This window comes from Phasianus colchicus, chromosome 8, assembly GCF_987193195.1.
Source record: "Phasianus colchicus chromosome 8, bPhaCol1.hap1.1, whole genome shotgun sequence".
Classification (NCBI taxonomy): Eukaryota; Metazoa; Chordata; class Aves; order Galliformes; family Phasianidae; genus Phasianus; species Phasianus colchicus.
The window spans coordinates 13,317,205-13,342,063 of NC_143443.1; the positions used below are offsets into that span (position 1 = coordinate 13,317,205).

Consider the following 24,859-nt stretch of genomic DNA (forward strand, 5'->3'; position numbering starts at 1 on the left):
TACACAACAAAAATTCAGCCTGCAAAATTTACCATCACATGATTCCATCGAGTTACTCGATCTTTCTGCAATGATCACCTAAAAAAAATCCGGAGTAGTGACAGAGGGTGAAAAGTTTAGAAGACTCCAGAACACACCAGTTATCATAAGTGGAGAACAGATTTCTTACAAAAGCAGTTTTTGTTAAGTCCTCTGAATATTTAAGCCAGTAGATTTTTGACTCCCCCTTATTTTTCCCACTGACTTAAGTAAAGTATTAAATAGAGAAGAGGCTGTTTTTGTGGGAACTTTCATGCTTTCAGACCAGTTAAACTCACAAAGTGGACTTTCATTTACAAACTTGTGGTCAGCAAGACGACCATGCACCTAAATGTGGTGTTTGAGCCAGAGAGTTCACAAGACAACACAGAGAGAGCCCTTATAATTCAACCCAAACATTCCTTTCAAAAGTCATGAAAAAACAAACACTGCTTCAGCAGTAGAGATGAGAGAATGGGTTGCTATCCCAGGAGTAATGACTTGCCATTTAAAAACAAACACAAGTGGGAAGGCAGTTCACTTTTTCAGAACCTGTCTGCTGGCAGCATGAGAGTTAGGCTTGCAAAGCCTGTTCTGCAAACTCTGCAGACTGATTGAATTGTTTGTTCTCTGCGTGAGCAGCACTGAAACCAGCACACAGGAAACATAAGGTACAGGGAGTTGGTCAGGGAGAAAGTAAAATCAGGATGTGTAAATAAACTAATGAGATCAGTGCAAACAGCAATAGCACACTTTGTGTATTCAGCCTGCCCTTGCAGCATCACCAGCCTCCTTCTCCTCACTGGGACTTCTGGCTCCTGAGCAGGAAAAGTAGATCAAATACTGTGGTTACAGAAAACTCATCCATACGTCCCCTAAGCACAATTATTAAAAGTTGTCTATCATAACGCAAGAGCCTTCTGAAATGACTCAGTGTTCAACAAACAAATATTATGACATTTTATATTTGTGTGTGTGTGAAAAAGCTGATATTCCTTACTTTTCTCTTTTCACCAAACTCAGAGGTTCACGGGGAGGGTTTTTGTTGATACCCAAAATCACAGGAACATTTTTCCTCATGTAAGTTGCATCCTAGGGAAGGCAAGACAAGAAAGCTAATGTTTCATCACATTCTTTGTTGCCATAGCTCACAAAGATTTCACAAAATTCTTCACAGGGGACAGAAGACTGGAAAAAAAAAAAAAATTTAGCCTGACTGTAGATCAAAAAAAAAAAAAAGTAGTTATTGTTCTCATTAAAAAATAAAATAAAAAAAAGAGAAAGGGTGCTTTTTCATACAAAGCTCGACTTAACTTGTGCCATTTTCCTGGGGGCGCTCATGCAGATGCAGAAAGATCCCACTGTAAAACTGTGGTTAGATTTTTTTCTATATATCTTGCCAGCGGGCCATATGCCACAACGAAATAATTAGTACAGCCTGTGAGACGAGCAGCAACCAGCAAAGGGCTTCTGCTGTCCTTCCCTAAGTAAGGGACACGGTGGCACATTCGAGCCTTCAAATAACTTCTGTAGGGACGACCAGGAAACTGAAACGAAAGGTGCAACGACACCTACTGTTCCTATTTAAAAGTGATTTTGTTTTCCTTTGAACAGGCACAACTACACTCACAAACTGGTAAAATTTCAGTTTCCTGAGGTCTAACTGTATTTTTTCCATATGCATAATTTTTAGAAGTTAAATATTTTAAGTGGTGTACATGTGACATACTTGCTCATGGAAAGCCGCTTTCATTCACAATCTTTCCCTAATTTGGAAGTTTGGTCTAAATAAAAACCCATATACAGAAACGCTCCCTTTTTCTCCTTAAACAAGCACAAAAATACACAGTATGGAGCACCTACCTGTCAGAGGTTACATTAATTAACTTAAAAAATTATTTACTGTCCACGCTCTCAACTTCTTCACAAAATGGTCTCCGTATGTATTTCTGTCTCCTTTTTTGTACATCAAAAAAAAAAGTGTATCTAAGAAGTCAAATTTAAGCAATCTGAACTTATTTACATGCATATATCAGAGGATGTTTCTAATAGCACAGTACTGACAGCCCCATGAAGCAAGCCAAGCATTCCCGCTGGTCTTACATATAATCAATGAGCCTGCAGAGCATTCACTGATGAATTGGACAATGAGTCTGAGGGTCTGAGTCATATTCAATCAACTCAATTTCCAGCAGACTGTCAGGGATGGTGGCAGATCTGTTTTGTGGTGGTGTACACATCAGCCCATTTTATTTATATACATATAGGTGCATGTGTATAGGACTACATATATAAATAAAAGTGCTGGGACTGACAGTTTTTTTCCCCACAGTACATTTTAATGTATGTTTGTCTTTTCTTAGGAATTGCAGTTGTGATAGTACAGGCTACCCAGCTTTCATTTTTTCCTGACAACAAACATACTAAAGCATGGAGAAACATATTCAAAAGATGCAATCATTCAGACTGAAGATTAAAAAAAAAAAATTACATGGAGGTTATAGATGCTCATCTAAAGAGGTCTCAGGCACAGAACTCTAAATACTCTATTAGATGGGATGAGATAGTAAATCTCATTTGCCAAAATGCAGACATACTGCTCAAGGTTTCATGCTGTTAATGTTCTATACTAGGTTGTAGACTTGCTTGAGTTCACATAGTAATGAGCATGAAAACTTGAACAGGATTTGGCTGTACTGTAGCTGGTTGCACTTTGCCTCATTTGTGAATTAGTACTCAAGCACATGCTGCAAGCACCATCTGAATAAACAGTCTGTCAGGTGACATCTACAGTCACTGACCACTGAAGGAAAATACAGTAAGTCTTCCAAAAAATACATATTTGTTGCACCTACTTTCTAGGATTAAACAAACAAACAAAAAGATGACACCAATCTAATGTAAGCCACAAAATGAAAGTTTTCTATCCTTCAGAATTTTCCTTCTTGTGTTCCTTAAACTTAAACCTACACCCACTAATTCATGTCCTTGACTAAAGGATTCCCATTTTGCACTGTTTTAAGGTAGTATCCATTAAACTGAATACTTAAATGTCTATTTAGGACAAAAAGAAACTCTTCTAGAACAAAAATACAAATATTACGAAAGTATATATAGAGAGTACATGGGATACAGGAGCAAGATACAGGAACAAAGAGAAGTGTATTTGCACAGACAAATCCAAACAGTGGCAATTCTGATGGCAGAAGAACATGAATGCAACACAGTCTCCCACAGCCAACATGGAGAATTGTACTGATTATAAAGGATTTTCCTATTTGTTAAGGTTGGATGCAGGGCAAGGACTTTTTTCCACATCTAGTTGTAACCTGCAGATCCACTGCACGAAAATGACCTGCAAATTCACTGCTTCTCAGTCAAAATCAGCCTTGTAGCAGCAGCTAGTGGCCCAATGTCATTGGGTCTGGTCCACAATAGTAAAAGATATGCAGGCAACTCATGGGCCTTTAAGGCAAAACTAAGGACAAGAATTCTACAACTTTACATAATAATTGTCAAAACTGTTTCTGGTACATATCTGCAAATGGTTCATGCTGGACTACTGCTTACGAGAACTGTACTATCATTAAAAATGCATCTCTCTGTGAAGACTTCAGACACAGGTAGCTGGGGCTGTACAGCCTAGAGAAAAGAAGTCTTCTGAGAGACCTGACAGTGACCTATCAGTGTCTAAAAGGGTGCTATAGGAAAGAAAGAGACAGAATGTTTAACAGGGTCTGTTGTGATAGCACAAGGGGAAATGGTTTCAAACTAATGGATGGATAGATAAGAAAAAAGTCCTTTTTATGATAAGGGTGGTGATGTAACAAGACTAAGTTGCACACAGTGGTGGTGGCTATCCTGCCCCTGCAGACACTGAAGGTCAGGATGGACAGTGCTCTGAGCAACCTGATCTAGCTGGAGGTGTCCTTGATCATTGCAGGGAAGTTTGACTAGATGACCATCAAGTATCTCTTTCAATTCAAACGTTATGATTCTATGAAACCAATGGGAAGCATCACGTGAGGGCTGCTCCAAAAGTAATGCTGCCTATTTTATTATGTTGATCCATGGCATCAAAGGCAGTGTTGGTGGTACGGCAGTAGAAGGCAAACCTTCCTGACAGTGTTTTGTTATATTTTGTTGCCACATGACAGATGGCACAGAGGGGCAGTCTGACAAAATAGCACTTTACATGGAAGTGCAAAACGTGTCATTGAATTCCTCCATGAGAAAAGACAGCACCTGTTGATATTCATTGGTGCTTGCTGAATGTTTGTGGATGTTAAACAGTGAATACGAACACAGTGAAGTGGTGAGTGATGAATTTTTGCAGTGGTAGCAGCAATGTGACAAACAAGCCATATTCCAGATGGCCATGTAAGTTTTTATGAGAGCAGCATGCAGGCTCTTGTTCATCACTGGTGAAAATGTATAGCTAATAGTTGTGAATACATTGAAAAGGGGTGCTTTGTAGCTAAGAGTTTTCTCTATCTAACAGTATTAGTACATTCTTTGTATCTGTTGTCCTTTCCATGGAACTAAATATACAAGCAAACTATGGACTATTTTTTTCTGAATATGTTGAATACCTGACATTACTTGACAATTAATTTTAAATTCATAAAGATAAATAAATAGGTATGTAAGATAGTATAGATAGCTAGACAAGAATTATGGTGTAGACAAACACCATAAGAGTTTGTAGATTTTATATCAAAGGATAATTTTTTTAAGATTAAAGATAGCAATCAGCTTTATGTAAGATTGGTATTTTTAAACACTAAATCATAACCTTAAATAGAATAGTTTTTCCTCACTTTTGCCTCACAATGAAATCAGTAGGAGGTTTAATCATCTTGAATTTCACTGGTATTACCAAAGACAATAGTATTTTATAAAAATAGCATGCTTTTTAATGTCACCTTATATCCAAATATAGTACAGCATATCTTCTTTCTGAGAGAGCTACAGAGAAGTTCTTGAATACAAAAATAATTACTGCTCTTGCTTTTAGGGACAGCTCTGCAACAAAGTAAGCACAGGATTTCCTGAGAGACATCAGGATGGTAGAGAGAGAGCAGATTGTACTTTTGATATTTCAAAGGTGCCAAGAAAGATGTATAAGCCACAGAAGGTCAATTAAATAAGTAGGTAGCTAAGAGACATTTCTGGCTGAGCCGCAAAGAGGAGGGAGTCAGGTCAAACTAACACTATAAAGGGGGCAGCAAGGATATGTTTAGAAGTTACCTGATGCAGTGAATAAGATATGGACTTGAGCCTCAAAGGTTTACCTCCAACAAAAAAAATTTAGGATATGTGCAATAAGCACAAGATTCTAACACTGACTTCTATTTGAAGAGCATTTGAAAAGACCTGATGTTCATATTTCAGTTGTCAGTAAAGCTCTGAAGCTTTGATCCTGTACTTTATATTTCTCTTTTCTACATGGAGACCATAAGAGCACAAATTTTGAAGTGTACATTTCCTTGCCTTCTTTCTTTCGCAGGATATGCCCTTAGATTGAACTATTTTCTGCTATTGGCTGAACAGGGTATGAAGAATATTCTTGCCGCAAAGCTCTGGCTCTTGTGGATGTTTGTTGCTCTGCAGACTATCCAAGCTTCATACGTATTCATACAGGGCTTTTTTTGCTAGTTTGTTGTTTCATTTTCTTTTCACTTCAGATTCTGTCACAGTTCAGTTAACACAGGTACTGCATATGTGTTTCAGAATTATTAACAAATTCATAAGGCCAAATTATCCCTGATGTATCATCTCTGAAACCAATGTACAAATAAATGAAATTGTATATAACTAGCCCTGAATTCCCAATGGTACAAAATACATTGAGTACTGTTTATTCATTTTTTAATACACATGTCTAATTATGTACTCTAACCTCTATACTCACAGCTTGTTGGGGAAATCTCTAGTTACATAACTAACCAAAAATCTGCAGTCATTTCCATTATACATATTAGGAAATCTACATTCACTTCTCACACTAAGTGATATGTCAGAACTAAATTCTCCTTCATGAATTTCCATCTCAAGGCAGTTCTGTTTTTATCCATTTCCACTCCCTTGGGACAGCTGAGAAAACAGACATGCTTGAATTTTGAGTTTTAGAACTATTGCAAAATTAGAGCCTATCAAATGCCTCAGCTGGGCACAAGCAGTACTTTCAATTCTTGTGTGTTCTTTGATCATTTTATACCTGCTTTTGTTAGCTTTTAAGCATGGAGAGTTTTTGTGATAGTTAACATACCCCTAATACTGCATCTCATCAAGAGGTTCTTGATTTACACTTAACTATATTCTAGACAACGTTTCTTATCATTTTTTCCCTGTCCAATCAGCAACAAAATCAACATCATAACACTACAAGGCAGTACTTCAAATTTTCCAAAGATTAAAATTTCTTTACAAACTTTACAAGGAATTACTATTAACAATTACCATTACTATGGCTTGTTCAATTCTAAAAACTGCAGCTATAGCCTTTGTAAGAAGACAAGCTTAGAATAAGTTCAGCAAGTCTGCACCAGACTCAATGATAAAAAACACTGAAAGGTTCCACATCCAAATTTCTCAGCTCTTTCAACCAAGCGCAAGTAGCCTCCCAGTAATTTCTACTTTTCACACATACTTGAAGGCATCAAGCAGGTGCTTGTACTACCAGTTTTATTATTTATATATATATATATATATATATATATATACACACACACACACACACATACATACACGCTAGATAATTCTATTGAATTGATAGTAGGAAACATTGCATATTTACAAGCAGAGCAATAGAAATAATTCCTGACATGATACGGTGGTAAAACGCTTTAGAACTTTTCACAACACAAACACACATAGAAATATGGGACACCTTACCATAATTGTAAGGAAAGGAAAGTTCAGTACCTTTTCTACTACAGGAGGTGAGATACGGAGATATTTTGTGTCTGTGAAAAGAATTAAGGAAGGAATAACTAATTAACTGTGGCATCACGATCATCAGCTACAGAAAAAGAAAACCTGGGTTCCACAAAAAAAGTTATTATTCCAGAGCTAGCAGTCAGGGAAATCTGTCAAGATAAATAAGATCAGTTTCACAGTTGTGTATCTGCAACATTAGTGTTCCTCTCCAATTCAACAAATGCAAACCTGCTGTCCATACCCACTTAGGGTTTTTTTGTTTCGTTTTGTTTTTTAAAACAACTTTCCTATCTCACACAATATTATAAAATGTGTTTCTTAATGGCAAGGTAAAAATCTGTATATAAAGCCTAAAATATCACCCTTCCATGATAAATGAGATCTCTTGATTAGCAGTCCAATGTTAGCATCGTGAATAGTTTCACTCTACATTTTTCAAGTATCTCAGGAGACGTTAATAAAAATTCTAACAGACAAGCCTGATATCCAAGAAGAAAGAAAGTTTGTTGGCAGATATGCAGCTAATCATGTTTGCTGCTACACAGCAAAAGCAGAAAGCCTTCACCAATAACAGAAATGACTTTGCAGTCATAGTATAAAGCATTCCAGGGTTTAATGATGTCAAGAAGCTATAGAGATCGTCATAGAAGGAACTGATCAAACATTAAATGATAGACATTTAACTACTCCACCCTTTAGCAAATAATTAGGGCTGGTATGTACAGTAATGGTTATGGCTTATACGAAGCATTTTACAGGAAAGATTCAGAGACTTTTTTTTTTCTTTTTCTTTTTGTGAATGCAGCAAATGCTTTGTCATTAGCTTCTTTCCATTGCACAGTTTCCAGATGTTGTGGTTTACTTTAGCACCGCATCCCACACAAACAGCATAATTCCAAGCTGGATTTTACTTGAAGGGAGCAAAGTTTTTTCCAGTATAGCTCAGAAACATATGAGCTTCATTTTACCTGTATCATATCTACTTTTCTTCAGTTTCTAGTCCATTCTATTGAGTCTCACTTTGACTGCTCAGAAACAAATAAAGCCTTATGGTAGATTACACAAGGCTCTACCCAAACACTTCATCACATTTAGCTACAATGGTTTTACAAAATACAGATTTTCTCTTAATCACTTTTCTTTAAGGCATATACGTAGTAGCAGAGCTCAGAGAACACATACCAAATAACTGAGATGGACAAGACACAGTCTGAGTATAGTAAAAAAAGAATCACAGCTGCCTCGTTTTCCTTCAAATCACTGTCTGTTGCTACTTCTTTCTCCACAAAAAGATGATGTAACTTGATGTCTTTGCCTCATCTTTCCCACTTTGATCGCCAGTGCATTCATAATTTTGAATGCTGTTTGCCATCTGATAAGCTTTCTCTTGGACTTCAGTGTTTAAACATATTATCTACTATAGTGCCAATAGTCTGCAACATGTTACAGAATGAATGACAACCTATTTAGTCCTTTCTGTTCTAGTTTTTGACAGTCCTTTATAATACTATTTCTTAAGTTTTCTAATATGTACTTAATACAATTAAAATAGCAATTTCCTTCACCCCTGACATGAAGGGTCAAATCTCAAAAACTAGACCTAACAGTTTTCCAGCTCTGACTGGCCTCTCAGGATAATGTTCCCTTGCTGCAAAACATGCTGCTATGCTCCCCTCCCAAGGTACAGAAAGACATTTGAGACAGGTAAGGGAGAAGGGGGAGGCAGCCAACGAGGTACCCCTCAACATACCCAGGCTGTGTAGGTCATTGCTTATGAAATTACCCACAATTAGCACTAAGAGCACTGCTGATATGTTCAACAGCTTGCTGTGTTCAACAGTTAGTATAATGGGTTTTTTTTTTTAACACTCCTGGAAGCATCTCAACCTTTGCAGAATCATAGAATTTAGATATGAATGAAAACAATACAAATAGTTTTTAGCCACAATACTGTCTTTGGAGACAGTGCTGTAAAGTCCCGGAGATGCAGCTCTGAAGACAAAAACAGACCTTACAAAGCAAAAGATACTTCTACATCCACACATCATCATCTAATATCTACAGAACAAAAACAAAAACGTGCAAAGTTCCTTATCATAGCAGATTTTGAATACTATATTCATATTTATTAAAGATTTGCTGTTTTGTTTTTTTTTTTTGTTTTTTGTTTTTGTTTTTTTTTTAAATATCATGCACTTCACATCACAGAATTGCAAATGTACCCTGTACATAAATATATCATTGATAAGACTGTTGCAATTTGGAACATACTCTTATTTCAAGGAGAGTAGTGGTGATAGGTTGGAGCAAAAAATAACAGATTATTTATGTATTTTATTTCACAGCCATCCTTCTCAAAAATGAAAGGCATTAGTATACAAGAACCAAGCTAAGGGAAGAAACAATAGTGTGACTGGTTCCCTAAATCCTTACAGTTTGAGCTGATTGTTTTCATGAGTGCACTGGGATAAAGAAGAACCACTCTGTGTACTTCAAATAATCTTGTTCATCGTTCTGTAGCCACTGTTCAAGTTTTCAATGCAATCATTCTAGAAGGCTTGACATCCATGAAATCTGTAGTCTTAGTTCATGTTTAAAACGTGAAAAATATTTGAGACATCTTGGGTTTTGATGGCAAGATCTGTTTTACGTAATGAATTACTTCATGAGAACAGTCAAGATTTTTCTCAGGCAAAATCTTTACCAAAGTTAAAAGGTTATCTGAAATGCAGCTGGATATTACCACAAGCTGTAGAAGCAGGGGGTTAAAGTGGGGAAAAATTAAACCCTTTCCATTTTGACATTTTTCCATGGTTTTGAGGCATACAGAGCAAAGGTGACAAGCATGCCCTCCCCTCTCACAGCACCCAGCAGCAGGCTGCATATTTGTTTGAGAGCTGCAGTCCTACACCTGTGCTCAGCCTACAGTATGACGCTCAAGTGCCAAGCTCAGTATTTAAACAGATCACCAATTCATTTTCCTAGCAAAACCTCTTCAACAAGAATAGAAAAAACATGCTGATTTTCACCGAAGCTTTAATTAGCAGTGTATATTCTCACTGTTGACTCTTTTGGAGATTTTCACACTGGAATTTAGGCAGCACAGATCCCGATCTCAGCAGCACACATCACCATTTCAGAAAGGATCACTGAAATTTTTGTGCTTAAATAACTAAGACAGAAACCTAGCCTATGTTTTTGGTGTTGGCCATTGCTGTATGACTACATGTGAAAGTCTGTTCCAAGGAAGTCAACAGCAAACCTCTTAACAAGTCAGGTAGAAATTTCAAAATGTCTTTGAATTGTGCCTACCAGCTTCAGTAGTGAGGGTACCAGCAGTCCTCAGCGAAGGCTGCAAGGTAAGAGTTTTTAACTTCAAAAAGAGTAGACTTGGATCCTCTAAGCTAGGTACAGAGGAGAGAGATGCCTGCCACTTTGGCGTTTTTACAAATATAATCTGTTCTTTTCATACTGGCAAACATTTCTGATAATTTTTCCCTTATTTTACTTTTTTAAACACTACACCTTTCTGGCAATAAATCAGTTTCAAAGTGAAATCATAGAAATTGCTTCCACAAACCATTGGTACTAATAGATAAATCATATTGGAGTTAATGGTTCTACATTTTTCTTAGATGTGTTCCAAGCAAAAGCTGTGATGTTATTTCAGTTCACTCCAAATAGTGGAAGTGATTGTTGACAAATATCTAAGATAAGTAATTGGTAGAGACAAGAGGAAGAGAAGAACATGGGTTTTGTTGAGGTTTCTATCAGACTGAGGAGTACACTTCTACTCAACTTCTGTGTTGTCAACATGTCAGTATTTAAATACACAAATTCATAACTTTCAACCAGGAAAAAATGTTATGAGGCAATATTTCAAAAAAAAAAAAAAAAAGTCCTTTAGAACTTCTAAAAATTTTTTATCAAGAAATCCCTGTAGATTTCTGACAACCCTCTGCAGTTGTACATTACCTATTTCTAATTAGCCTGTTGAATGGCCCACAGAACTGTTTGTCCCCCAAAAATGACCTTTATAAAAGTCAAAGGAAACTGTTAAATACAAACTGTGCCATTCACACTGTGCATGCTTATTTCATGATCATGAAATTAATTACTATTAACTGTTGATGTACGACTGTCATCCACTATCCCAATTATATTGGGAGAAGAATAGCATATGTGGAAGAAAGAAATTAATCTTCTTAAATGGCTCCACAGAATACTGGATAGGTTATACTGTGTCTTTATTCTTTTCCACAGCACAGTTGTAATGCCCATATTTCCTTTACAGCTTTACTCCAGTGTGCCTTTAAGTCATTCAGGCTTGGGTTACTTTCTGTGGCTAACTGACAAAAAGAGAAGCAAGGATTGCAAGAAGTGTGAAGGAAATAGCAGGATCTTGTGCATACACAGAGCACTAACTGTAATTACATCATCTGATATACTGTTTCATATTAAGAAGAGCCTGTTCCATTTCCTAAAACATCGTAAAATATGTTTTTTTCCCGTATTATAGCCTTGCATATGATAAATGAAACACTAGAAGTATATCATAATACATAATTTTTGTGACCCTTACTATCATGCTACCAAACAAACAAACCTTTGAACCTCATACTTCAGTCAAGAAAAAAAGCAAAACTCCCAGGGAAACAAAATTACCCCGGAATGAATAAAATACTCAAAATCTCAGATGTTTGATTCCTCATTTTTTCCACCTTGCTAAAGCTTCAATTTACACAGTGATCTATAGGAGGTGTTGTGAATTTCATCAAATGCAAGTTTCCCATCCAGAGGCCAGAAGTACTGCTTTAGCTGGCTGTTCTGCCATCTGCCAGTACTAGCTATAGATCTCACCCAGCAGGTTCTACATTATCATCAACAAATTTATAATTGAACAGCATTTCTTTCAGAAAGACATTCAAGCTTTAAAAAATTCATCTACACACTACAGAAAACAACAGCAGAACTCCCAGAATTCAAACAGAGCTGCTGAAGACCTCAGAGAATATGAAGTTCATCTCAGCAACCAAAAAGCAGCTTTTACTTTCACCTGAAGAACTCTGGCCTTATGCTTACCTAGCCAGATCTTAAAATCCCAGTGGGATGATATTTTCCACAATCTCTGTCTTTACTTAACAGGCACATAGATTAGCTCTGGATAAAGAATTGAATTTAATCTGTATTAATGGCATCCAAATATATTCCTTTGACTCTAAAAAGAATAAGTCTTCAACAGGAAATATTATAGGTTTTGGCACAAATTATTTTACTTTTAATCATTCAAGCATCATCTACAATTTTTAATTGATGAATAGACTGAAGGTGGACTAGACAGAACTGCACATTTTTTCCATTTTTCATAGAACTCTAGCAAGTAATATATTGATGCAATTGAAAACTGATCATCAAAAAAAATCATAACAAAAAAATGCATAGAATAGCAGTTTGAATTTGCTTATGAGAAATCCCTAAGTCATTGGGATCTGAAATATCATAATTCCATCCTGAATTTCTGAAACTACTTCATGAAGTGAAAGCACAGCATAAAGAACAAACTATTTCCAAAGCTGTCTTATTGTGAATTATTCAATTTTTCATGAAATATTTCATGCTATTTTGCACAAATTTTAATCCCACAAAGTAGGTAAAATAATTGGATAGAGAACTGAACTAGAATTTGGAAGATACAGAAGATGTGGGCTGATATCCTTGTGCCACTGTTGCCAGCCTCAAACGCATCTCCTCGTTACCATGTCTTGTTTTCTTGTTGATGACATCAATGGTTTTGGAAGGCACAACTGTGGCCATTCAAGCAATGTTCAAGTAAAGAAGAAAAATAAAACAGCAGCTGTTTCGCCTTGAAAGAGGACTACTTCTTCCCACCACTTTGAAGCAGACTCTAAACACACCTCTCCCTTTTCCCATGTGATGGCTTCGTCTCTACATTAGGGTTCTTTTTTTATTTTGCTTTACTTTGGGATATATCAGTTTTCAAAGGGAATGTCTGTATTTTAAGCTCAGCTGTACAATATACTTTTTTAGGTCAGATCACTTAGAACAGGGTGTGTGGGGGAACAACAATTTTTTTTTAAACTGTCAGTTGGAACTGAAAGAAACAGTATGAAGAGAGGCAGCTTAGCTATTGGTTTTGAAGTGATGGCATTTGTCTATGAGTGCATAGCCTACGAAAGGCGACAGGTTCTAAAATAATGGTACTGTAGCAGGCAGTGAAATGTAAAACATATGTCACACTGTTCCCTGCTCACAGAAAGATTTAAAATATTTATAATGCTGCTCCTTTCCCTGAAAGCTTTCTGCAGCTTTCTCGGGTTCACACGTAGGTGAAACTCCTCGTTAAAGCTGCAGTGCAATGCTTACGTGGATTCATTCCTCTGCTACTACTCCTCCTTCCTCAAAAGGAGGCTAGTAAATCTTAGGGTGCAAAGGAACAGCTATGCAGCAGCCAACAAATAACTATTTTGGCCACATGCATTCATCCTGACATGATGTTTACTTCATTTACAAAACAAGTTGCAGAACTGACGTTATTACTTCCTAACACATGAAGATCATTTCTTTCCATAAAAGAGTGATACAGGGCTTTGAATTAGGTAAAAGAAATGCGATTTGGGCCACATAAGAGATTTTGAAATACCATTTTCACCAGCAAATTTTTTAATAATAAGGACATATTTGGGCCATTTTTCCTTAAACTTTTTTTTTTCTTTGTAAATACACAGGTACACATGCTTTTTAGTAAGATCTGAGATGCCCACATTTTTACCTCAAATTGCCACTGATTTCATTAAACAAGCAAAAAAGAATTCTATCCACAGTTGTGTAAGAAACCAACAAAAAGCACAGTCTGTGCCAAGTGCATGTATTTCTTAAGGAGGTGTATTACAGATAGCTGCATGCATATAATGCAGCTTTTTGAAAACTGAATCTTTTAGTCTAATTGGCCATCTCAGATGTGTTGAACTATGCAGTTCTTTTCCCATTGTCTTTCTATTTGCATCATGCAAACAAGCAGATTTAACTTGTCCTTCACCCAACCCACAGAAACCAAATTTTAGTATGATACAAAGCCTACATTTGGACATACGTATCTCACCAAGAATAAAGCATGGGGCAACGTCTTCTTCCTAGTTCTGCTTTCTCTCTCTAAGCATTAGGGGACTCAGCAAGGGCTACATAGGCTATTTTGCAGCAGCATTAGGCATGAGTAGATCTTACCACATTAAGCTGAAGTAGCACTACTTAAAGCATAATCAGATTTACAACTTAGATGAAACTTTCACTTAAAGGAAATTTTAGCTGAGTAAATTGCATAAGATTTTGCATGACTTTGCCATTCTATATCCAACATAGAATTTTTCCACAAGGCTAGACAAAAACACTTGTGGAGATTTTTTCTGTCACTGTCATTTTTTCTGTCCTCCAGTAGTAGACCTGCTCATACTACCTGTACTCACTAAGCTAGGGAATACCACTTCAGTTCCTAGCCAGCAAGCCTCAGCAGTGGGCTGACTTTCCACTTCCTGTGCTACTCACTATCAGGGAAAGAAACAGTCCTCGTATCTCCCAAGCTACCAAACAGCAGGAGGAGGAATAAGAAGTTGACACAAAAGTGTGTCCCAGCATCTTGTATTAGAAACACTGTTTTGATAATAGAAGATCTCTAGCAAGCTCTGGGCAAAGACTGGATTGGACTACAGGTTAAACTCAGAGATTAATAAAGGATATTAACATAAATATTGAAATAGATAATATCAAAAATACTAGTACCATCTGTCTGAAAGGGCCTGAGAAATTCTTCTCTGGTGTTGCCAGACTTCCCCTTGTTTATCAGCAGTTCTGATCAGCCAGGGAGGTCCCAAACAACAAGCAATTTGACAATGTAATGCTCATTTACAGGAAGGATTGTAAGGAGGACCCAGGGAACTATAGGCCTGTCAGACTGACCTTGGCATCAGGAAAGGTTATGGAGCAAATAGTCTCGAGTGTGATCATACATGTGTGGGAAAGTAAGAGGATCAGGCCTAGCCAGGTTCATGAAAGGAAGGCCCTGCTTGACCAATCTCATCACCTTCTATGACCAGATGACTTACCTAGCACATAGGGAAAAGGCTGTAGACAAGGCAACCTAGACTTTAATAAAGCCTTTGGCTTTGTCTCCTGCAGCATTCTTCTAGAAAAACTGGCAATTCATGGCTTGGACAGGTATGCTCTTTGCTGGGGAAAAGCATGGCTGGATGGACAAGTCCAGAGAGTATTGGTGAATGGAGTTAAATCCAGCTGGTAATCTGTCAAGAGCGGTGTTCCTCAGGGTTCAATATTGGAGCCAGCCTTTTGACTGAGATTACTCTCACTGAGTTTGCAGATGACATCAAGACAGAAGAAATTCTGTATCTGCCTGAATCAAATCTGGATCAATGGGCTGAACCAGGTTCAAAAAGACCAAGTGCCAGGTCCCGCATTTCAGTCACAAAAATCCTACACAATGCCACAGGTTTGGAGTAGAGTAGCTGGAAAATTGCATGGTGGAAAATAATTTGGGAGAGCTAGTCAACAGACAGCTACACATGAGCCAGCAGTGTGGCCAGGTGACCAAGGCCAACAGCATCCTAGCTTGTATCAGAAACAGCGCAGTCAGCAGGACGAGGGAAGCGATTGTCCCTCTGTACTCGGCCCAGGTGAGGACACATCTCAAGTACTTTGTTCAGTTTTGGGTCCTTCACTACAAGAAAGATGGTGAGGCTCATGTCCAGAGAAGGGCAATAAAGCTGGTGAAAGGCCTGGAATACAAGTTGTATGAGGAGCAGCTGAGAAAACTGTGATTTTTTACTCTGGAGAAGAGAAGGCTCAGGGGAGACCTTATTGCCCTACGCAACTACCAGAAAGGAGGATGTACCGAGAATGGAGTTGGCCTCTTCTTGTCATATCACTGTTACTGGGAGAAGTAATGGCCTCTGGATACACCATGGGAGGTTCAGCTTCGATATTAGGAAAAATGTCTTCTCAGAAACAGTGGTGAAGTATTAAAACAGGCTGCCCAGGGAAATGGTGGAGTCATTGTTCCTGGAGGGGTTTAAAAAACATGCAGATGTGGTACATAGGAACATGATTTAGTGGTGAGGGTGATGATGCATTGACAGTTGGACTAGATGATCTTAGAGGTCTTTCCAGCCTTAGTGAGTCTATAATTCTACCGGGGTTACTTCATTAGATTCCATGAGCAAATATAGGATGTCATACATGTCATGCATACAAAAATGGAACGTTCTCAAAAGAAAAAGCACAGCAAAAGAAAATTGTGAGCCCAGTGTCTTGATATAAGCTTCCATGTGTGATGAACAAGAAAAACACCTCCACTTCATAGAGCAAATTGTATTCAGCAGACCCCTAATTATGTAAGTTTTGCTCTCTCATATATTTGCAGTCTGTAAAAAAGGTAATTCCATTCAAAGATGATTTGAGACAGATTTAACAGAGTATTTCTCATGGTCAAATTCTCATTTGATTTTTAGCCCAGATCATTAACTTATGCTTCTGTCAAAATTAGCCAAGAATCTTAAGTTTTATATATTAAAGCCAAACAACAGCTAACTCACTACTCAGACACAGATTATCATCCATCTCTAATTTAAAAAATAAAATATCCCCAAAATGTCATCCTATTTTCCCATCTCAGTACGCTCCTCACTTTATGTTCCTTTTTTTTCAGATCATAATTATGTTCAGCTGTGAATCAAGTACCTGAAGATCTTTAAGTGTTTGGTTCTCTAATAACATATACTAAAACATTTTCTCCCTATGGAAAATTACTTCTGGTGCATGGCAGCCATTTGGACAGCAGGCTATACAGACAAATTTTGTAGACGGTTAGTAGAGTAGATATGCAGCAGAAGTGGATGATTGTACTTGTTCACAGATAGCTCAACATAGTGTATTTTAGCACATACACTTTTCTAAATGCAAAACACTGAAAGAGGAAAGTAATAAAAAAACATTTTTAAAGGTTTAGGAAATGTTACAGACTACATGTCTTTAGCATAGGTAGACAGTAGGTATACAAAGCATTTAATGCATGCAGTGAATACATTAAACTGTGTATCAGCAGACGAAACAGCGTGCTTTTAGAGATGATACTCTCATCAGGCAGGACATAGGCTGCTGTTCACAACAGCATAGCTGTTGCAGTCTTATGCTGTCTTACACTTGCCAGTGAAGTATGATCAAAATTGTGTGTATATATGCACACATAGCAAGGACTATGCATTTCATGATGGTACCATGTTTCAGCATGCTCCCTCTGGGGCACAGGACTGGTCTGGGCTTTGCATCTTGAAAGGCAGCTAGTGCATACATCCAGTGCCTTATTCAACTGCAGCAGGACTGCCACTAAACTACTCACCACCCATATCCTTCAGCAACAAAGAGTCTCTATGGATTCACTGTCGGCTTTGAGGGTGGGCTCTGTAGTTTCCTAGGACAGCTCCACATGTGGATAAACTATGCTACAGACCCCAGCAACAAATAGCAGAAAGACATAAAGAGACAAGAAACAAATAGTCAAGCTACTAAATCCTTAAAAAAATTATTGCCTGCCTTCAGAAGAACCAAGGGAAAGTCAAGATTCTGAACTGTTGTGAATTCCCTATCTCTTTAGTAACTTGTTAAGTTTCTTCACAATTGTGATTAAGTCACAGGCATCCAAAGACTGGAGAAATTTTTCTATTATATTTGTTGTGGAAACACGGTAAACCTATTAGTTTTCTCCTGGCAACAAACAACAGACAGATTTATCATGCTCAGAACAAGATTTACTTCCAGATCATGACAAGGGCCCATAAACATCAGACTGACTGTAACCTCAGGGTAATACAGTGGTCACTAACCATTGTTCATCCAGCATTTTTCCTGTTCCAAAGCTCAGACTGGTTAGAAGACTATTTGCACAGCAGACACTAGAGATAGAAATTAAAGATACTGATTTTTTCTATTAGCAACGTAAACTAAATCATACAAAGGACCAAATTTGAAGCCACTATCACAAAGGAAACACAGTAAATAAGATGTTATTGTTTCAGATGCTAAATCACATTTTGCTCAAAAATTTGCATCTATAGCAGTATGTCATTACAAAGAATGGACAACTCACTTGTTTCTGTACACACAATAGGATTCTCCTGCTAGGTGATATCTCTCCAGGTTTTAATGCAATTATCAAAAGAATACAGTATAAATAAGAAATAAAGACATATGCAAGATTCTGAATAGAATTTTCTTATACTATCATGCAATATCACACACTACTGTGAACATGCTCATAGAGATTCTATTTTACTCAATATGAAATAAAAGGGTGGTCTATGCATTTAAATTATTAAGCCAAAAATATTTTAGTCATTTGTAATAATTAACAAAGTCCTTGATTGTTATATTGTTACTTGTGCACCGTATCTTTCCCAGGTAAGAAGCATTCCTACATAGTAGCTGTCCTTGTATTCTAGAGAATTTTAGCCAAGGTAAACTTTAACCAGCAGGAATTTCTGTTGCAGAACAATGCTCTGTTCTTATGTACATTCATGAAGTCAAAATGATCGCATAAACTGGAGCCGAGTACTCCCCAGGCAGAACATACACTGTTGTGTCTTCATTGTTTAATATTTTATTGTTGTTACACTGAAACTCAATCATAATTTTACCCTTTCAGACATACTTTTAAAAGAAAAAAGGTGAAAACACATTGAAAGAGAGGAGGGAAGATGAATGGCTTCCAGGTCATCAATTTCAATTCCAGGAGAATAAGGCTGAGCCTTAGAGTTGCACTGAGACAGAGTGAAACATTTAAAAATCTATAAACCAGTGATTTAACAAACCACTAACTAAAAGGAGGCATCTGATTATATAAAATTGCCAAGCAGATGCCAAGAATGCTATTATGGTTTTCAATCATTTACTGCTTACACTTTACTCTGAAAGCCATTCCTTCTTTTTTTTATATTCTCCTAGAAGCTTCAAAGTCTAGCCAGCATGGAGCCTGGGAAAAAATGCAGGGAAGTGGAGGAGGAGGAGAGGGGGAGGGAAAAAAGCCACCCCACACCCAAACTTCAGTCTCTTTCCAGTGTTCTCCATTTTTATAGTTCAAGACACCAGATATTTTAGCAACTTAACGAGCCAGCATGTAAGTGAAAAAGAATTGGTTCAAGAAGGCAGGAATCAATCAAACTTCATTTGTCAGTGAAGCTTAAAAAGGGAAGGTAGGGAATTAAAAGAAGCTCAAAATCCCTTAAAGGGTTTGACTATTGAACTTATTAATAACACTTAAAATTCACCAGTCACTCATTTATAAAAATGTTAGCAGAACATGGAAGAGAACGTAGGGTTTAAATAAACTTAGCTTTTAGTGAAACATCAATCCATAATAACCTATAATTATTTCAGCTATTACGCTCAGGTTTTTAGACATGGCTAAGATGCAATAGAGCTGACAGCTTGTGAAACAAATTATGAATATAAAATATACATGAAAGCAAGAGTTCAAGCATGTACCATTGCATAATTCACTGCATTTCTCTGCATCTTGTGTCATGTAGTGTATACTGTATTGGATCTTGATTAACAATACACATAGTACAACATTATAAAACCGATGTTCTTATTTATATACTGCTGTACTTTTTGTGTGAACTGCATTAATAGAAATACACATAGAAAGCCATAATCACTACAAAGAAACAAACCCTTCACAATGTGCTACACAAACGCTCGTACACAAGCATCCAGGCAACCCCTTTAAACTCAAGGGAAAATACTGAGATTCAGTCACACTCAATATAGAAGCAAGGAGCAGGTGTTTTCACTCACTGTCCTCCATCAAACCTTGTGCCCTTTCACCAGATATTTGTCATTCAGTACCATGCACTAGTATCTTATTTCTGTAATTATAGTCCATTTGTATTTCAAGAACTCCTCAGCAGGACAATGGTAGCATAATTTTCTTGTAGTACTTTTATTCAGAAATAGTGCTTTAATTCCCTGATTTCATGAAACCATATTTCAAACAATCTGCTATCTGTAGCGGAACATAGTACGTTACAGCTCATGGAGAAGTAACTGTCTGCAGTCATATTCTCATTCTCACAGGAAAAATAAGTTCTACATGGACTGTTCTTTCCTAAGTGATCATTCGAGCTTCATTTTCAAAAGGCATTGACCAAAATCTACCTGAACTGGGCTATTCAACTCAGTGTGCATAAAACAATATCAGAGGATGTTGCATGTCTTTTAGAAAACTTACATCTGATTCACTCTAAGTGTCCCCAGACAGCCATTCAGGCTTCAGTGAATGTACATCATCCTACATCAACTATTTTTGGAATAAGGGCATATGTTACTTTCGGTTTAATTGTGACTCATCTCACTTCTACTTACAGCAGCCGTTCATACTTCGTATTGGCTGTTAAATAGCAGGAAACAAATACAACTGGGTGTAATGTGCCAACAGGTATTTGTAAACATTGTACCTCTTCTTTCCAAAGACAAGAGAAGACAAGCTTCCCACCTTTGGTCCTACTCCTTTATGCGAAGAATAAAAAATTAAGTTAAAAAGAGCAAACAGAAGACCTGATAAAACGATTTCTTACTTGCATCACGCAAAATCAAGTCACCATTTCTTAGAAGTCATCAAGTCAACTGTGGAAACAACTTTCACAGAGAAGTATTTTATGGCCTTATAGACAGTAGTATCTGTTATACATTAAGAGGTTTAGTCCAAGATGGTGAGACTTAATGATTTTCATAGATCCTTTACAAATTAAGTCTTCTATATTCTATTCAAACCTCAGAAACATGGGGCAGAAAAATTTCCTCTATGTTCCAAGATGCTTAAAAGCACTGCATCAGTTACACAAAGGGAAGACAAACAAGAAGGAAGAAAATTATCTCAAGTTGTGTTCGCAAATAAGAAGGAACTTCAGTTATTACAAAGGGACTCACAAAATCGTGCAAAAGAATTTTACATTTTCAAGAATAACTCTCACTCCCATGAGTCCATCTGTACAAAGTGTGCAGGTTATAAGAAGCAGTAATGCATAGAGCACACAGGCTGCATGCTGCTGTGGCTCTGTGATGATGCTATTCAGTGTGAACAACTGCATATGTACTCTCTTATTTAATGCTTGCTTGTTCTTTCAATTCTGCTCCTACAGTCCATTGCTGAGTGATGCTGATCTTTGTATCTTGACTACCTGGTGTGAGTTCCATTGCAAATAACCTATTTTCCTGTTGCTTAATGTAAAGCCAACAAAAGTGCCAGCACTTGATTTCCCACTGTTCTCAGCTGCTGTTCTGGGGAGCAATATGAGTAAAACAGCTCACTTCCCAATGGATAAGCACACCACTTGCCAGATTATTCTCAGACTTCATGGATCCACTGAAGTAAAGGGAGATGGTGAGGAAGGGGGATAAGAGACAAGAAAGATAATGGAATGATATATATTTTACAGTTTTATATCTTCTAAGAGCTGAACAAAGTATCATGTTTTGAGCTGACCCACTATATGAAAAGCCATTATATTTCATCCAGTCATCCCATTACCTGCTCAGCTGTGTTTTATTAAAGCTTATCTTACAATTTTTATTTTTTTTTTTTAAATATAAAAATCCATCAGCTCCCATGGTATTTGTTCAATTGGCTAGTCACTTTATCTGAATGATAGATAAGGTAAGGATGGATCTCTGTAGCCAGTGTTCACAAACCAGATTTAACACAGTCAGGGCAGCACAAAACTTAGCATGTTTAGAATTTGACCACAGTTTCTGTGGCACCTTCAGTAGGTTACACAAACTACAGCGAAAAACAGATTGCCTCTGCATTCGACTTCAAACTGCCAGCAACAGCACAGACAGACACACATGTACCCAGAGGCACAGAGGAAGAACTCTTAATTGCTGAACTACTGGAAAACAGCAATTAAGACACCTACCACCCACCACCTCTACTGAAATACTGCACAGTGATAGCAATCCATTCAGGGAATTTCTTTTAGAAATTTATCTCTTTGATCTGTGTCTATAGATCTATATAGATCTCTCTCTCTCTATAAATGTAGGCCACTCTAGGAATCATCTGCTACACAAAGATGCTGAATGCAAATACATTTAAAATTAACTGTTACCTTGCTAAAGTTTCCCCATTCATATATCACACTAGATAACTCTAAGTTAACTCAGTTATATAGAACTACAGTTATAGAATTAATCAATTCAGTACATTTGTCTACAGCTGCAAATAGGATACTTTTACCTCTAAGTAGAGGAATTTCCACAGTATTTATAAAGAACACAACAGATACAACACTCTGCATCTTCAGGCAATATTAAAGATGCTGGAGGTCTTGCTCTGCCATTTTCACCAGTGTTTCTGGTGTGCAGTTGAAGTATTTAAAAGACAATGTCAGCTGTAAAGAACAGCGAGTGAAAAGTTAGATCAACTTCAGCAGATCCTTCAGAATACAACAGGCTTACAACTGCTAGTAAAATGTATTATTCTGAAATGTACAAATAACATCACTACTTAATGCAATATCTGTAAGCTACTTTGCTTTGTATTACAAATATGTAACAGTTTATTAGAACAAGGTCTTCGAAAGAGGCCAAGGCTGAGGATCGTTCTTTAATAGTTAGAAAAAGTACTGTGTATTATACTTTAATCCTACTCCAAGTCCCCAGCTGAATGCTAGACCAAATTTACCCAGACATAATATCAGAATATTACTTTATAACAGTATAAGTGCATTTTGATTTCAAAGGAAAAAAACAATCATTTTCCTGCTGTTACAGAAACAGGAAGTCCAAGAGACAGATTTGATTACGGTCCATAAATGCAAAGAAAGTATCTCTGACTGTTACAAAAATAACTCTATAGTCTTATAATGATTCTGAATTAACAGTAAAAGTTAATACCGTTATAAACTCACAGACACTAGTATATTAAAATGTACTGATATTAATCTGAATTTAGTTATGCACGAGATAGAAATTTTCTTTGCTTCAAAAAGGTGTGCAAATAATTTAATCTTAACAACTACACAAAAATTAAATTTGCCATTGGATTCTTTATTTTTTTTAAACAGTTTATACCTATCATTTAAAACTCCAGCACTATCATTATACACCTTCCATAAACACCCTGCTCCTAAAGAATATGGAATTTAAGCAGAAGAAAGTATGGAGGAAGGAAATGTCAATTTCCTTCAAAAGCATGGAAAACAATCAAGAAAAACCTGGATACTGTTGTACTCCAGGAATTTGAAGATAAGTGATTAGGAAGTGATTACTGTATAGATATGGAGTTACTCCATATAATATCTACATTCTGGCAAAGACTTTAGATAAAAAAGAAACCTATACCCAAGGAAAGTTTGGAAACAGACAGCCAACATCTCTTCAATTTATTAGATTTATTTTAAATAATTGATGATGTCTTTTCCCATCTTTCCCGATTCTTCTTTCCATACCCCCAGGATTACAAACACCCAGAGAAAAAAAAGCACCATCACAGCAGGGGTGTGAGAATGGAGAGAATTGGGTGCTGTATAGATTCACCTGTCAGGCAGCAAAACTGCAAAATAGCATACAAAGTCTCTCATTTCCTGAGTATATTCTTGATCTGAAGTGAGAGGCAGTTATTGCAACATCAAGTTTAGTTTCACAGGTATTTGAGGTCCTGGAATGAATTTGTTACAAATGTGATATGGCTGCCTTCAGTCAGTGACACTGCACACTACTACATCTCTTGGCCATACTCAAACCTCAGTAGACCTCAGTAGGAATCTTCTTCTCATCTCTCACTAAGGTTTCTGTCCTTCCAGTCACATGTGGCCAGTATTCTGGATAGCGTGTGTCCCAGCAACTTGTGGAAATTGAAAAATTGGCAAGCGGAATTTCAACTCTGATGTTTGCAGAAAGGATACATTTGTAAGGACAGCCTATGCAGTTTCCAAATTTAAATGGGAAGCATCTCATTATCCTTCCTTTTGTATGTTCTTTCCTCCGCTAACTTATAACACATGGAAAAATACTATGAAAATTTGATTTCCAGTTGAGTTATAGACACTGGCAGGATCCCATACATTTATTATTTTTTTTTAGTATAAATAGAGGTAGAAATGCTGTAAGACGTTCCAAAAAAGATCCATGCAAGTATATGCAAATATACAAAACACCTTCAGAATAGCTTGTGCAGTTTTACTTCTTTCCTTTACCTGTCACTTTTTCTGTTTTTCAACATCTCCACATACTTCAATTAATTTATTCCACCAATCATAGTAGAAAGCTAGATGACTAAAATGAGAAGCTTACTCATTTTCACACGCTTCTCGCAGATCCTTAGGTCAGGAGTTTTATAGAAGCTACAACAGCAAACCAGTAAATACATAAAACCCTCAAACTTAGGATGACAATCAGTTTATAAAGGAAACATACTGCCAGTAAGATAGCAAAAGGAGCCTTAAAATGATACCCACATACACACACGTGTGAAGTGCTGTTCAGAAATTCAGAGCAGGGCTGACAAGGCAGAGGCAGAGCTGAGAAGCAAGGCAGATACCCTGCATCATCTAGAGCTGCTTGTTAATTTGTATTTGCAGTGCACAGCATAATATAACAAGGTCCACATTACCTGCAAACTGCAAGCTAGACTCCAAATGTACATCTGCAGCATATATCACCTTTGCTGTTTCTGATGACAAGAAATTTGGTATCATGAAACATCATCTTAACTCCACTTTTTTCAGAACAGTCCACTACAGCTTTGCAATTATGTTTCTAAAGATAAATGGTGCTAAATTTTGAGGACAGGAACATCTAGAAGAGAACCGCAGAA

At 37.1% G+C, this 24,859-nt stretch overlaps 1 long non-coding RNA gene across 9 annotated transcripts in view; it reads right to left on the reverse strand.

The window, feature by feature from the left end:
* The window catches only part of LOC116235064 (uncharacterized), a 367,124-nt gene that overhangs the window by 290,042 nt on the left and 52,223 nt on the right, over window positions 1-24,859 (reverse strand). For 6 of the 9 annotated variants that reach the window (XR_016468530.1, XR_004168275.2, XR_016468532.1 and 3 more), the window contains exon 1: window positions 1,019-1,115. The exons of 1 other annotated variant lie outside the window; for it this stretch is intronic. This is a non-coding gene — a long non-coding RNA (uncharacterized LOC116235064). Of the gene's footprint in view, window positions 1-1,018; window positions 1,116-6,945; window positions 6,989-22,279; window positions 22,376-24,859 lie in introns of those variants that run through there. 2 more of the 9 variants (XR_016468531.1, XR_016468536.1) reach the window with 2 other exon arrangements.